The sequence below is a fragment of the Microcaecilia unicolor genome, chromosome 9, assembly GCF_901765095.1.
Source record: "Microcaecilia unicolor chromosome 9, aMicUni1.1, whole genome shotgun sequence".
NCBI lineage: Eukaryota > Metazoa > Chordata > Amphibia > Gymnophiona > Siphonopidae > Microcaecilia > Microcaecilia unicolor.
In genome coordinates this window covers 11,647,966-11,662,911 of record NC_044039.1, presented here as the reverse complement: position 1 = coordinate 11,662,911, position 14,946 = coordinate 11,647,966, and the positions used below count along the sequence as shown (strand labels likewise).

The window sequence follows — 14,946 nt, the reverse complement described above, 5'->3', positions numbered from 1 at the left end:
ACGCATGTAAAAAATGAAATTACCACCCGGGCCACGCGGTAGTTCTGAATTGGCGTGCGGTGGGCGCATGTAGGCGCCTATGAGGCTTAGTAAAAGGGCCCCTCCAGAGGCAAAGGAAAAGAAGGCATTACTTGAGCAGCTGTCAGGTCAGACAGACTCTCCCATGCGAGGGGCATCTGTGCTAATGGCTTCCCTGGACAAGAGAATCCAGAGCAAACAAGATAGAAACTGGAAGCTTTTCCACAAGAACTATTCCTGCTGCCTACTATCTAGTGAAGCGCCCAGTGGTACGGGACTGAAGAGTGGGATCTGCTGGAGCTATCGCAGCCGAGTTCCAAGAAGAGTATTAAAGGTATGATTGTAAACTGCCTTGCAGAGCATTGCTTGAAGGGCAATAATCAAGGGAAAATAAAATAAATTGAGAGAGCAGGAGGGTTGGAGACTGGATCTTATTTTGCCCCCACTGCATGGCACGGTATTGTAGTTCCAATTATTTCATTGAGTTCCCTACAAACCAATGCATGGAGTAAGAGAAAAACCAAGATTGGATTATGCAGTTGATCCTTGGGAAGTCTTATGGGGCTGGCAGCGCTTAACCATGAGGCACACTCACTAGGCAGTCATCTAGGATGCAAGATCTGAGAAGCAGCAAACTGCTCTTGCAGTCATCAATAGGTCCTCACCAGGGCTTTTTTGAGGGGGGTACTTGGGGGTACTGAGTACTGGCACCTTTTCCATTTTCTGCTAAAATTGACCCATGGACCCCAAGTTTTAATGAAAGAGCTCAGGCTCTACACACCAATTCTGTTTTGTCATAGGTTCTGTGACTGGTTGCAGGGGGTCTGGCTATTGTGGGGTGGGACTCTCAGTGATCGCCCCACCCCTGAAGGGTGGCCTAGCATTTGAGTACCGGCTGGTCCCCATAAACCCAGAAAATCAAGAGAATCAGTAATATTAAATGGTACAGGAAATTACCCACATGAATATGTACAAACATTTAATATTTAAAAATATGAAGTCCAATACTATGGTTTTCTAGGATTACTACTACTACTACTACTATTTAGCATTTCTATAGCGCTACAAGGCGTACGCAGCGCTGCACAAACATAGAAGAAAGACAGTCCCTGCTCAAAGAGTTACACCTAATCACACTGACCACCCTTCAACATCTTCTGTCCTTCTGTGACTGTTCTCTTGTGCTTGACTGCTTAAATATTTTAAATTTAAATGCTTTACTTTTTGTCTATTAGATTGTAAGCTCTTTGAGCAGGGACTGTCTTTCTTCTGTGTTTGTACAGCGCTGCGTACACTTTGTAGCGCTCTAGAAATGTTAAATAGTAGTAGTAGTAGTAGTAATAAAAGTGAGCCAAGTATAGGACAATCAAGCCATTGTGACATCACTGATGAGGTTGGCTCTTATTGGTGGCCTGAGGCATTATGACATCACAATATTAGCTCTGCTTACAAGAGACTACTACTACTACTATTTAGCATTTCTATAGCGCTACAAGGCGTACGCAGCGCTGCACAAACATAGAAGAAAGACAGTCCCTGCTCAAAGAGCTTACAATCTAATAGACAAAAAATAAAGTAAGCAAATCAAATCAATTAATGTGTACAGGAAAGAGGAGAGGAGGGTAGGTGGAGGCGAGTGGTTACGAGTCAAAAGCAATGTTAAAGAGGTGGGCTTTCAGTCTAGATTTAAAGGTAGCCAAGGATGGGGCAAGACGTAGGGGCTCAGGAAGTTTATTCCAGGCGTAGGGTGCAGCGAGACAGAAGGTGCGAAGTCTGGAGTTGGCAGTAGTGGAGAAGGGAACAGATAAGAAGGATTTATCCATGGAGCGGAGTGCACGGGAAGGGGTGTAGGGAATTGTTCCTTGATGATCACGTTACTAAGTGTAATTATCAAAATCTCTGGGGACCGGGGGATTCCTGTTCTGGAATAACCCACTTTTGGATTTGCTGGGGCATTTCATAAGAGATGTAATACCTGGCTCTTCCCCTGAATTTTAGTGTACAATGGCAGTTACAAAAGCCCTTGGCTTGTGGGCCGATGCTGAAAATGTAACGCTGGTGCTAGAGGTGATTACCGCCAGACTAGCAGCGGTGTTAATGCGTGCAGAATGCTCAGAGGGCCCTAGGATGGGAGACAATGTGCGTGCCAAAGATTATCGCAAAATAGCATGCAAATGTAGTCAAATGGATGTTAATGAGGTAATTTTCTAATCCCTCCTAATGCTCAGGAACAGCACACAAAACAATGCCACCCTTACCACTGAAAACCTATGCAATTCTTTCTTTAAATTCTGCAGGTTTAGATTTCTTTTGGAAGTGGAAGAAAGCTTGTAAGCGCCGGTACAAAGAAATAAAGAAGCTCGAGTTTCAGCAAACAAGAACATAAAATCAAACATTGGTGTCTGTTTCCTGTGCTTAAATATATGTAAATTAAAAAAAAAATGTAAAAGCTTATATTTAAAGGTGCAGAAATTATAGGCACCAGTATGTGCTTCGCTTTCAAGTTTGCCTGGTGCGTGCACACAAGAGCTGAGCTTCCCACAAAAAAAGTTTTCATATATGCCAAGCAAATTTCCCCCTTCCTTTCGCTTTTACAGTATATAATTTGAATACCATTTCCTTTGAGCATTGGCGAGCTAGTTTTCTGCACTGTTCAGGTGCTATGGGTTCTGTCTGTTGGACTTTACCACAGGAGTTCTGAGCATTTGCCAGTGGTTAGAAATAAGTACATAAGTAATGCCACACTGGGAAAAGACCAAGGGTCAATTGAGCCCAGCATCCTGTCCACGACAGCGGCCAATCCAGGCCAAGGGCACCTGGCGAGCTTCCCAAACGTACAAACATTCTATACAATCAAGCCATTGTGACATCACTAATGAGGTTGGCTCTTATTGGTGGAATGAGCCACTATGACATCACAATAGGTTAAATCACTGCTCTATGTAATAAAAGTGAGCCAAGTAGAGGACATAAGTAATGCCACACTGGGAAAAGACCAAGGGTCCATCGAGCCCAGCATCCTGTCCACGACAGCGGCCAATCCAGGCCAAGAGCACCTGGCGAGCTTCCCAAACGTACAAACATTCTATACATGTTATTCCCAGAATTGTGGATTTTTCCCAAGTCCATTATGGACTTGTCCTTTAGGAAACCGTCTAACCCCTTTTTAAACTCTGCTAAGCTAACCGCCTTCACCACGTTCTCCGGCATGTGAAAGGGCGGTATGCTATTGTGTGTGTTTGCTGCTTTCCTTACATTGCTTGACTCTGATGTTCTTCTTGCACACACCACTGTTTTGGAAAGGCGGTCTACAGAAGAGCAATTAAACTTGGGGGGGGGGGGGGCTGAATTCCCCTTGCATCGGCCCTGCGCAGCCCCACCTAAACCGATTCCTCGGGGCAGGGCGGGCTCGCGTTCAGTAATTCTACCGCCGCGCGGACAGAAGAAAGGGCAGGGCCAGTGCGGTTGCCAGGACGCCTGCAAGGCTCCGCCCCACGCGCCGTGCCGTCTGGCGCTCGGGGATGCGCACGGCGCACGCCGTCGCCCCTCCTCCTCGCGGCCTTTACGCGCTGACGCTTGTTGTATATGAGCACGAGCGGCGGGAGCTCCGGTCTTTTTGCCGCCATCTGAGGGGCGCCTCCTCGCTGCTCTCTCTGTCTTCCCCACCCCGAGTGACCGGCGAGGAACCTGGTAAGCAGCGACCCACTGGGACCGGGAGGTGGAGGAGAGCAGCAGCCGCCGCCGCGAGCTCCCTTCTTCTTCCTCCTCCGCACGCCTTCCGTTAGCCGCGCGCCCCGGCAGGGCCTCGTGCGAGAGCCTGTGTGTTGATGGCGCCCGCGCGCCGCTCTCAGGTATAGGGAGGGGGGAGGGGGGGGTCACTCGCGGGTGTGCGCTCTGCTTCATTCGGAAGGGTGGGTGGGTGTGTATGTGCGAGCGCGCGCGCATCCGCGCTATGGGCCCCGGTGATTGGATCACGGCTCCGGGTTGGAGGTGGGCCTGTGGGGGGGCCGGGGAGGCGATGTGACGTAGCTGATATTCTTCTCACCTTCTTCTGGGGGTGGGGTTTACTGTCACCCATTTGGCACGTGGTGAGCAGTGGCGGCTGCCCTCGCCTTCCTTCCTAGGCCACTGTGTGAGTTCATTGTTGCACGGGTTTAGCGTTGCGAGTCTAATCTTATATTATGGGCAACCCCTTCCTTTCCAGCATAAGTGTTCGAGGTGGCCTGGTCTGGGGCTTGCCCTAGCCCGGTCCCTAGTGGCTATGTTAATTTATTTTATGTATTTATTTTTATTACATTTTGTGCCCCCGCGCTTTCCCACTCATGGTGGGCTCAGTCAGTGTGCCTTGCATGGGGCAATGGGGAGGGTTAAGTGACTTGCCCAGAGTCACCAGGAGCTGCCTGTGCCTGCAGTGGGAATTGAACTCGGTTCCCCAGGACCCAAAGTCCACCACCCTAACCACTAGGCCACTCCTCCACTGTTGCTACTATTTGAGATTCTACATGGAATGTTGCTAATCCACTAGCAACATTCCATGTAGAAGTCGGCCCTTGCAGATCACCAATGTGGCCGCGCAGGCTTCTGCTTCTGTGAGTCTGACGTCCTGCACGTACATGCAGGACGTCAGACTCACAGAAACAGAAGCCTGCGCAGCCTTCTACATGGAATGTTGCTAGTGGAATAGCAACATTCCATGTAGAATCTCCAATAGTATCTATTTTATTTTTGTTACATTTGTACCCCGCACTTTCCCACTCATGGCAGGCTCAATGCGGCTTACATGGGGCAATGGAGGGTTAAGTGACTTGCCCAGAGTCACAAGGAGCTGCCTGTGCCTGAAGTGGGAATCAAACTCAGTTCCTCAGTTCCCCAGGACTAAAGTCCACTAGGCCACTCCTCCACTGTTGCTACTATTGGAGATTCTACATGGAATGTTGCTATTCCACTAGCAACATTCCATGTAGAAGTCGGCCCTTACAGATCACCAATGTGGCCGCGCAGGCTTCTGCGTCTGTCTGACATCAGACTCACGGAAACAGAAGCCTGCGCAGCCTTCTACATGGAATGTTGCTAGTGGAATAGCAACATTCCATGTAGAATCTCCAATAGTATCTATTTTATTTTTGTTACATTTGTACCCCGCACTTTCCCACTCATGGCAGGCTCAATGCGGCTTACATGGGGCAATGGAGGGTTAAGTGACTTGCCCAGAGTCACAAGGAGCTGCCTGTGCCTGAAGTGGGAATCAAACTCAGTTCCTCAGTTCCCCAGGACTAAAGTCCACTAGGCCACTCCTCCACTGTTGCTACTATTGGAGATTCTACATGGAATGTTGCTATTCCACTAGCAACATTCCATGTAGAAGTCGGCCCTTACAGATCACCAATGTGGCCGCGCAGGCTTCTGCGTCTGTCTGACATCAGACTCACGGAAACAGAAGCCTGCGCAGCCTTCTACATGGAATGTTGCTAGTGGAATAGCAACCTTCCATGTAGAATCTCCAATAGTATCTATTTTATTTTTGTTACATTTGTACCCTGCGCTTTCCCACTCATGGCAGGCTCAATGCGGCTTACATGGGACAATGGAGGGTTAAGTGACTTGCCCAGAGTCACAAGGAGCTGCTTATGCCTGAAGTGGGAATCCAACTCAGTTCCCCAAGACCAAAGTCCACCACCCTAACCACTAGGCCGCTCCTCCACTTGTGTTTAGAATTTGGGGGAGCTGTGCCTAATTTAAGCGTGAGGATTTACACTGGATTTCAGTTGAGGATGGGGTACAGATTAGAGAATGACATAGGGGGTGGGGACGGGGCAGGGATGTGGACAGACCCCGTGAGGACGGGGACAAACTTTGTCCCTGTGTCACTTTCTACATTGAAGCCTGTTAATGAACTGGACTGTTGTTTGTTTGATGCAGATGGAGGAGTGGCCTAGTGGTTAGGGTGGTGGACTTTGGGGAACTGAATTCGATTCCCACCTCAGGCCCAGGCAGCTCCTTGTGACTCTGGGCAAGTCACTTAACCCTCCATTGCCCCATGTAAGCCGCATTGAGCCTGCCATGAGTGTTTGGAAAGCGCAGGGGATAAATGTAACAAACAAAATTTGCATATTTTTTTTTTTTTAAACAAGCAAACATGGTGGTCATAGCTGGCAAATTTGCATGGGGGTCCTGTACAAAATGCTATCAGCACATCTTCTAAGAACACATCCATTGTAGGAGGGACTGTGGAAGACAGGAGAGCTAAACTGAATCCTGAGATTGTTGATGATCATTTATTCATCCACAGATTAAAAAATCATAACAGTGCTTCATAGTGCATATTTTTTCGCTCTAGGGTTGTATTTTGTACCCCTGGACATTTTAACAGGGTGGATTAGGGTTTCTTGGGTAGTAGAAGTAAGCTATTGTTGAGGTTGGAAGCATAGAAGGGTGGTGGTGGGAGGGTTTATTATAGTTGCTCATTGTTATTGTTTTCTATTTGTAATTTATATAAAACAGTTGCACAGCATACTCCTTTTTATTATACTTTAATAAAAAGATTAAATATAAAATCAGAAGTGTTCAAGGCTTCTGCAGATGAGAACAGAGCCCACAGGGTGGGAACAGAACCTGCAGGGATGGAAAACGGGGTGGGGATGTAGACAGAACTCACAGGAACAAATTTTATTCCCATGTTATTCTCTAGTACAGATACATTGAAGAATGGGAGGTGCTGGGAGAGAAGCTATGTCTTGTGGATTCACATGTTTGTGTGAGAGGGGACATTGCAAAGCACTGAGCTTAGGAGCCTGAGTTCTGCCTGGGTGGCCTTTGCCTTGCTCTTTAGCACCTGGACCTGCCTTTGCTCACCCTTACAAGTAATGTGGAGGCTGCTGAGATATGATTTGGTATTGTACTGTGTTGGAATTTTTGAAAATCCTGACTTGGCTCAGGTGGGTTGTGTGTGCATCACAATTTTTTTTTTTTAAGTCTTAACCAAACTGATGTCGGTGTTAATTCTTTGGTGTTTGTGAAGAGTGAAAGGGGAGATAGTTCAGCTGGTATCGGGAAGCCAAGATGCCCTATAGCAGTATCAACTGAGCATCATGTGTGTGGTGCTACATTAGCATACAGGTTTCAGTATTGTAGACTAGCTTTTCCCCCCATAGTGTTAGGGAATTATTTGCTGTAAACTCATGCGCTTCATTTTGGGTATGAAATGAATGGTTAATGCAATTTCTATGCATAATTTAGGTATAGAGCTTATGCATTCAGATGAGAAGACTGAAATGTAAGGGTTAACTGCATGGTTGGGCAATAGGCAGCTAGGTCTTATGGACTGGACCTACTGGTGGAATATACCCCAGAAGAGCAATTATTCAGTGAGCCTTTTTGTAATGCATATGAAGGTATTTAAGTGTAAACTACTAGGGCTGTATTGCATATATAAAGCTAAAATATTTTTATTTTTAGTATTTATATGCTACCTAGACCTAAGCGATTTACAATTTTTTCAGGTACTGGTACGATCCCTAATGGGCTCATAACCTAGTATTATATTGCACCTGGGGCAATGGAGGACTAACGGGCTTATTTTCAAAAGAGAAGGACGCCCATCTTTCGACACAAATCGCAAGATGGGCATCCTTCTCCCAGGGTTGCCCAAATTGGTATCCTCAACTGTTTTCCGTCACGGGGATGATCAAAGTTCACGGGGGCGTGTCGGAAGCATAGCGTAGGTGTGACTGGGGCGTGCTTAACACATGGGCGTCCTCGGCCGATAATGGAAAAAAGGGCGTCCCTGACGAGCACTTGGCCGACTTTACTTGGTCCATTTTTTTCTTATGATCAGGCCTCAAAAAGGTGCCTGAACTGACCAGATGACCACCGGAGGGAATCGGGGATGACCTCCCCTTACTCCCCCAGTAGTCACTAACCCCCTCCCACCCTAAAAAAAAAACTTTAAAAATATTTTTTGCCAGCCTCAAATGTCATACCCAGCTCCTTGACAGCAGTATGCAGATCCCTGGAGCAGTTTTAGTGGGTGCAGTGCACTTCAGGCAGGCAGACCCAGGCCCATCCCCCTCTACCTTTTACACTTGTGCTGGTAAATGTGAGCCCTTCAAAACCCACCACAGACCCACTGTACCCACATGTAGGGGCCCCCCCTTAACCCCTTATGGGTAGTGGGTTTTGGGGGGCTCAGCACCCCAAGGTAAGGGAGCTATGCACCTGGGAGCAATTTGTGAAGTCCACTGCAGTGCCCCTTAGGGTGCCTGGTTAGTGTCCTGGCATATCAGGGGGACCAGTGCACTATGAATGCTGGCTCCTCCCACAACCAAATGGCTTGGATTTGGTCGTTTCTGAGGTGGGCATCCTCGGTTTCCATTATCGTTGAAAAGCGGGGACGACCATCCCTAAGGTCGACCTAAATGTTAAGATTTGGGCGTCCCTGACCGTATTATCGAAACAAAATATGAACGCCCATCTTGTTTCGATAATACGGGTTTCCCCACCCCTTCCCGAGGACGTCCTGCGAGGACGCCCTCAAGAAAACTTGGGTGCCCCGTTCGGTTATGCCCCTCCACGTGACTTGCCTAGGGTCACACAGAGCTGCATAGGGAATTAAACCTGGTTCCCCAGGTCTGCAACCCATTGCATGAACTATTAGGCCACTCCTCTACTCTTATAATGTCTTATAAATGTTGACCTGTGATGTAAAATATTTGGAAAATTTGATTAACTGCTTGTTCTTGAGCATTGTATTTAGAATTTTTGTATTGCGATGTGGGTGGGTTAGTCCCTTTTGTTTACGTAATAAATAGCAATAGAACAAAACAAAGAAAATAAGATCTTTAAGGTCCCTGTTTACTAAGCAGCACTAAGGGTGCATTATCGTTTTTAGTGTGCGCCAACGATTAGCATGCGCTAAACACTAAGTTGCCCATAGGAACATATGAGTGACTCGAGCATTTAGCGTGTGCTAAAAACGCTAGTGTGGCTTAGTAAACAAGGTCGAATGTTTTATTAGTCTTAAAGGTCACTTTTCTTTGTCTTGCTTCTATTTGTTAACTTTAAAAGTGGGTCAACATGATTCATACCACTTGACCCCTTTATTTATAAATGGGGCTGTAGGTGATCTGCTTCTGGAGTTAGAAGAAAATAGAGTTTTGATCCCAGGTAACTAAGTGCAAGATACCTCGGCACTAAACTTATTTCAGAATATGAAAGGTTAATGTTCAGTTTCTGTCTTTCCTGTATTTGGTTCCTGTGCCTTATCATATTTTTTAATCATATAGAATACATGACTAAACTTGATAGTTGTAACTTGGTGTAGGGGCTTTAGCCATAAATCATGAAAACCTATCTTTATATAGAGAGGGGAAGGCTTCAACTGATGAGTTTTCTCTAGCTGTAAGAGTAAACTTCTAATACGGTATGCAGTGATAATGGAAAGGACAGGTACACTGTGGGTGAGATCCTGTAGTATTTTGCTTTTGCTGGCATTGGATCTGTGGATATGGTTTGAGAGGTCTTTATTTTGATATTTTTACCCCACATTATCCTGAACATAAGTTCAATGTGGCTAACAGTAAATAAACTATCAATATAGAGAGTGAAGGGAATGACTAAATATGAAACCAAGCTAAGCAGCAATCCCAGATGGCAATAACCTGAAGCAGCAGAGCGAAATGCTGGCTGTCGTTTTGGGATCCGATATGTTCAAGTGAAATTTGAAGATGGCTCTCTCCATGACTATTGCAAGTGCAGAAACCAATAAACAAATAACATGAGTGTGATTTAAAATGGGTGTAAAAAAAATTAATAAATTGAAACTGAATGATGAACATTAAAAATTACTGTTACGGACGTTTTTTTATGCTGATAAAAGTTTCAGCTCCGAGGACGATGGTCTGGAGCTTATTTGAGGCTTTTACCTTCCTTTTTTTTTTTTTTTTTTTCAGTTTAGTGAGTGATCCCTTGTGAATGTTAAGGGAGTTAAGAATGTAATAGTTTGGTTTCTTAACAGTAAACAGACAAGGTTTACAAAGCCATGAACAAACTATCAAGTATAGACTTTATTTTGAAAATAGCAGCCAGCAGAAAAGCTTAAGTTTCAGTGGCAGAGATTACTTCTCCCCAATCTCTCCCAAACCTAACGGCGACACCGGTAATTGGAGAGTAAAACCAATGCTGGGCGGACTTCTACGGTCTGCGCTCTGATCGTGGCTGAATAGATATGGATGGGCTGAAGTGAACTTTTAGTACAGGAACAGTTCTGGGCAGACTTCTACGGTCTGTGCCCTGAGAAAGGCAGGGACAAATCAAACTCTGGTATAGATATAAAATATCGCATACAGACTGGATGGACGGTACAGGTCTTTATCTGCTGTCATTTACTATGTTACTGTGAGGCGATGGGGGGAGAAGACAGATTGTCCTTCAGGCTCTGCCATAGATTCTTTAGGGCTAGAGTGAAATAAAAATACCTTGAATATTAGACAGACTTTTTAGTCACCGTGGTGTCCTGGTACCCAGGATTTGTAGAGCTGTGGTTTGGGAAAGCATAGCCCATTAAATGGGTGTGGATGGTGCACTTCTATCTGAAGAAAATATAGAGGGAAGAGGATCACTAGTTGCTGCTTGCAAGTACACAGCAAGTAATAATAGATACTCTCTGCCCGTCAAGTCTTTGCTTAAAGCCCACCTCTTCAATGTTGCGTTCGGCACCTAACCCTTACCGTTCAGTGAATCCAGACTGCCCCAGTTTGAATGCCCCTATCGGACCGACCGTTCACTTGTCTATTAGATTGTAAGCTCTTTGAGCAGGGACTGTCTCTCTTTGTTAAATTGTACAGCGCTGCGTAACCCTAGTAGCGCTCTAGAAATGTTAAGTAGTAGTAGTAATAATGAAAAAGGGAGGTGTTTTATCCTTTCTATGAGATGAGGCTGATCATTTTCACGGGGTGGCCTTGTTTTGTGAACCACACTGAACTTTAAAGGTATACGTGGGATACTGTGAAATCTGTTGCTAGAGGGCTCGATCAGACTACTGTAGCAGGACTCAAGGATTGGACATTCCTGGAGGAAAAGTCCTTAAAACATAAGCCAGGTATACTTGAGAGAGCCATTGCTTATAAACCCAGATATATTTCATAGCTTACTTCCAGGGATAGATTACTTTGAGGAAAAGTGGAATGACAAATGAATAAAAATATTGGGGTCTAGAGCAGAAATCAATGTCTGCTCTGAACAACTGGTGCATCCCATCACAAGTAGGTCCTCTCTTAGAAAAAGTTAATTATGCATTCAAGCACTTGAGAAAAAAAGCCATGATTGAGTCAGAAATGTATAGGCAACTGTGCATTTGGAAACTCTCTAGGTCTGTGGCACCCAAAACAATGGGAAATCTCTCTGTATTTTTCTGCCATATTATCTTGGCCTCAGACTGCAGGTCTTGGTACTTCAGGATCACTTTCCTCATCACAGAATCATTGCTTGGGACTGACATATTTATGAAAACATTAAAGCATCCTTGTATCAGAAGTAAAGCATTGGAATCATGGCCCTAAGAGTACTGTGGAAAGCAAGCATGTTATGATCACTGGGACACTTCCATCTTGACAGAGAAACAGCTGGGTGCAAGAAAACTGAGCAGCAACAAAAGGAGGAAGGGCTACTGTGGCTCTAACTCAGATAATCCAGTATAAATGTTTAATCAGTATTTAAAATTCCAATCTTCCTTTATTTTCAAACATGCTCTTTTTATGTAACATTTTATTTGTTGCATTTATATCCCACATTTTCCCACCTATTTGCATGCTCAGTGTTGAGCACTTAGCTATGGCTCGACGGTGGCCAAACCCGTTTCACTTTACATGCTTCATCGGGAGCCGTGCATCAACTTTCTTATAATATCTAACAAGATGATATCACATCTTCTTGTGATGACATTGCATCTTATCAGATATCAGTTCTTCCTTACAGCGTTCTTAGCTGTTGAACAGATTAGTGTGTACAAAAAAGTAAGAAAGGAAAAAAGCCTCAGCACCCGTGCCTCTACCCAGTGTTAATGTTGGTGGAGGTGTGGGTGCTGAGGCTTTTTCCCTTTCTTACTCTTTTGTACTCTATAGGAATATAGGGCTCTGTTGACTGAGGTGCGTTAGCATTTTTAACGTACCTACAATCAATGTGCACTCTTAACCGTGTAGGCATCTATAAGGATATTGTAGGTGTCGACATGTTAACGCTCGTTAAAAATGCTAACGCATGTATAGCGCAACTTAGTAAATAGGGCCCATAGTGTCTTAATAGTACTTTGCAAATTATATGAGAGGTGTTAAGAACCAGGATGTTGGCTTGATCTGAACCTTCCCCATAAATTTCTGTGAGGGGGTATATATTGCCACAAAAGCTTTTAGATAGCTGGGACTTAAACCATAAAGAATTAAAAAAGAAAAAAAAACCTGCCTAATGATGCTGCCTGCTGGAGACAACAAACATTGTTTCTTAACAAACAGTACATTAATTCTGCGAGACTGGGGAGCTCAGAATAGGACAGATCCCCTGCTGCTCAGCTGACACCCCCCCCCCCCTGCCCGCGCACCGGGCTTACCTGTGTAATCCCTGGTGGCCTCATTGGAGGGCAGGAAAAGAACCCCTCTCGTTCCTGCCCTGCTGGTACCATGCTTTTTCTAAATGGCCACCAAGACTTCAAGCGGTAGTCTCATGAAATTACCACTTGAAGTCTCTGAGGCCATTTTGAAAAAGCGCAGCGGCAGTGACGCAGGAAAGAGGTGGCGTTCTATCCTGCTCCCAAAGATGTACTCCCGCTGCAGCTCCTATTGTTCGTACATCAGGTGTGTGTGGGGGTGTCTGGAGGGAGGGGAACAGCTATGTAAAAAAAATTCTGCTGTGGGTGGGAGGTGGCTGCAAAAAAAAAAAACGTGAAACTTTTTTGTTCTTAGAATTTTGGGCACAGAATTCTGGCAGGAGTAATACATATAAAGATTATACTGTGTTCATGTGGTTCAGCATCTCATTCAGTAATTTCATGATAAAACCCTTCTCTCAGTACCCTTCTCCACCACTGCCAACTCCAGGCTCCGCTCATTCTGCCTTGCCTCACCCAATGCCTGGAACAATCTTCCTTTACCCATACACCAGGCCCCCTCCCTACCCATCTTCAAATCTCTGCTTAAAACTCACCTCTTCAATGCTGCCTTCGGCGCCTAACCGCTTGAGAAATATAGAATGCCCCAATCTATCCACCCTATCAGATTAACTGTTCACTCGTCCTCTAGATTGTTCACTTGTCTTTAGATTGTTCTCTTGTCTTTTAGATTGTAAGCTCTTTGAGCAGGGACTGTCCTATGTTTAAATTGTACAGCGCTGTGTAACCCTAGTAGCGCTTTAGAAATGTTAGTTAGTAGTAGTTGTAGCTAAATCCTTGGAGATAGTATACTGCAGAGAATCTTAGGGACCGTCATAGATCTAAAAAGAGCCTTTTCTTAATCGAAATTAGTGAGATCGGTCAGTGGTCCTATAGAATCGATTTGAAGTCAGCTGCGTATTTCCTAGAGATTTGGCTTTCCACTACTGATTCCAGGTGCTAGTACTGAAGTTTGGAAAGTGGGGTTCTCTAATTGGCATTTGGCTCCCAATTTGGACTAGTGAGGAGAAATCAGTAACTGTTCATGTTTTTGCCAGCCATCTTAATCAGTACCAAGTGGTCTTCTTTGCAGCAATAATTTGTGTATAGGTGGAGTCCCTTCAGTTCCCCCCCCCCCCCCCCCCCCCCAACCTGTACTAAACAGGAACTCTGTAGTGGGGAAGGAGGATGACGCCAAAGTGTGTGCACTTTTTTTTTTTTTTTTTTTTTTTTTTTTTTTAGATTTTGCTCACACGTTTTTCAGCAGTAGGCTCAAGGTGAGTTAACCTTCAGGTATACTGGGTATGTTCCCATGCTATTAGTTTCTTTATTGTAGGGTCAGATGGAAGTAGGAGTACAGGTGAAAGGTGATAACATCTGGGGTATAGATTTGGCAGAGGAATGCTGTTAGAGAATGAAGAGGAGGCAGTGTCACTTCAAAGCCTGTGTACAGAACTGGCTTTTTAGGATTTTCACAGTACAAGTTTGGTTTATAAAAACATGACAGCAGATAAATGACCCATCCAGTCTGCCTATCCTTTGTAACCCCTAACTCTTCCTACGGGATCCTACTTGCTTTTTATATTTCAATGAAGAGCGTAGTAATTAATGGCTGTCCTGAAAACGAGACTGTGTGTGGCACTCAAGGACTGAAGTTAAGGGGTCTGGCCCCGTTCAGGAGAGGACAGGCAGACTCCCTGCCAAAGGAGGAAGCGCTGAGAGCATGAGCAGTGACACTGGGGAGCCTTCTCCAGACATAGTACAGAAAGGACCCATCTACCTGCACACAAATAGGGGAAATATAAATCACCGTAAACCTCCGGACTGCAGGTCTTTTGACAGCCTCAAACATTGCGAGGCGTATCAGTCCCCCCACTTGAGCAATCATTGCTGTCTGCAACGGCTCCCTGATGGGACAAGATGGTGGCTTCTGCCATGCACAAAAGTAGAGCATTCATACACCATCCCAGTGAGCCACAGACTGACGCCTTGAGAGTAAACCTTGCTGACTCTGGTACCAGAGGACTGGAAGCAGTATCTGGTAGTTCCCTGGCTGATTTGGAAAACACCTGGGCCATACTCCCCCTTCCCACCATACACTGTAACTGTGAAATTTCTGAAAATCTTTAAACTTAATATTTTAACTGTAACTTCCTACTTTTTGCTTAACCCTCTCTTTCCGCTTGAGATACCTGAGCTACCTGGCTGGTTTCCAGCCTGCTTTCTTACATGTGTTCCCCAATTTGATCTTTCTTAGGATGTTTGCTTGGGAAATGATTTCCTAAAAGTCATTG

General features: G+C 45.2%; 1 protein-coding gene across 4 annotated transcripts in view; it reads left to right on the top strand.

Annotated features, from left to right (window-relative positions):
• The first annotated feature begins 3,560 nt into the window (after positions 1 to 3,560).
• NAP1L1 (nucleosome assembly protein 1 like 1) overlaps positions 3,561 to 14,946 on the top strand; it is a 64,789-nt gene continuing 53,403 nt past the window's right edge. For 2 of the 4 annotated variants that reach the window (XM_030214133.1, XM_030214134.1), the window contains exon 1: positions 3,561 to 3,708. The gene's annotated coding sequence lies outside the window, so the exon portion shown is untranslated. The remainder of the gene's footprint in view (positions 3,709 to 14,946) is intronic. The other 2 variants (XM_030214135.1, XM_030214132.1) reach the window with 1 other exon arrangement.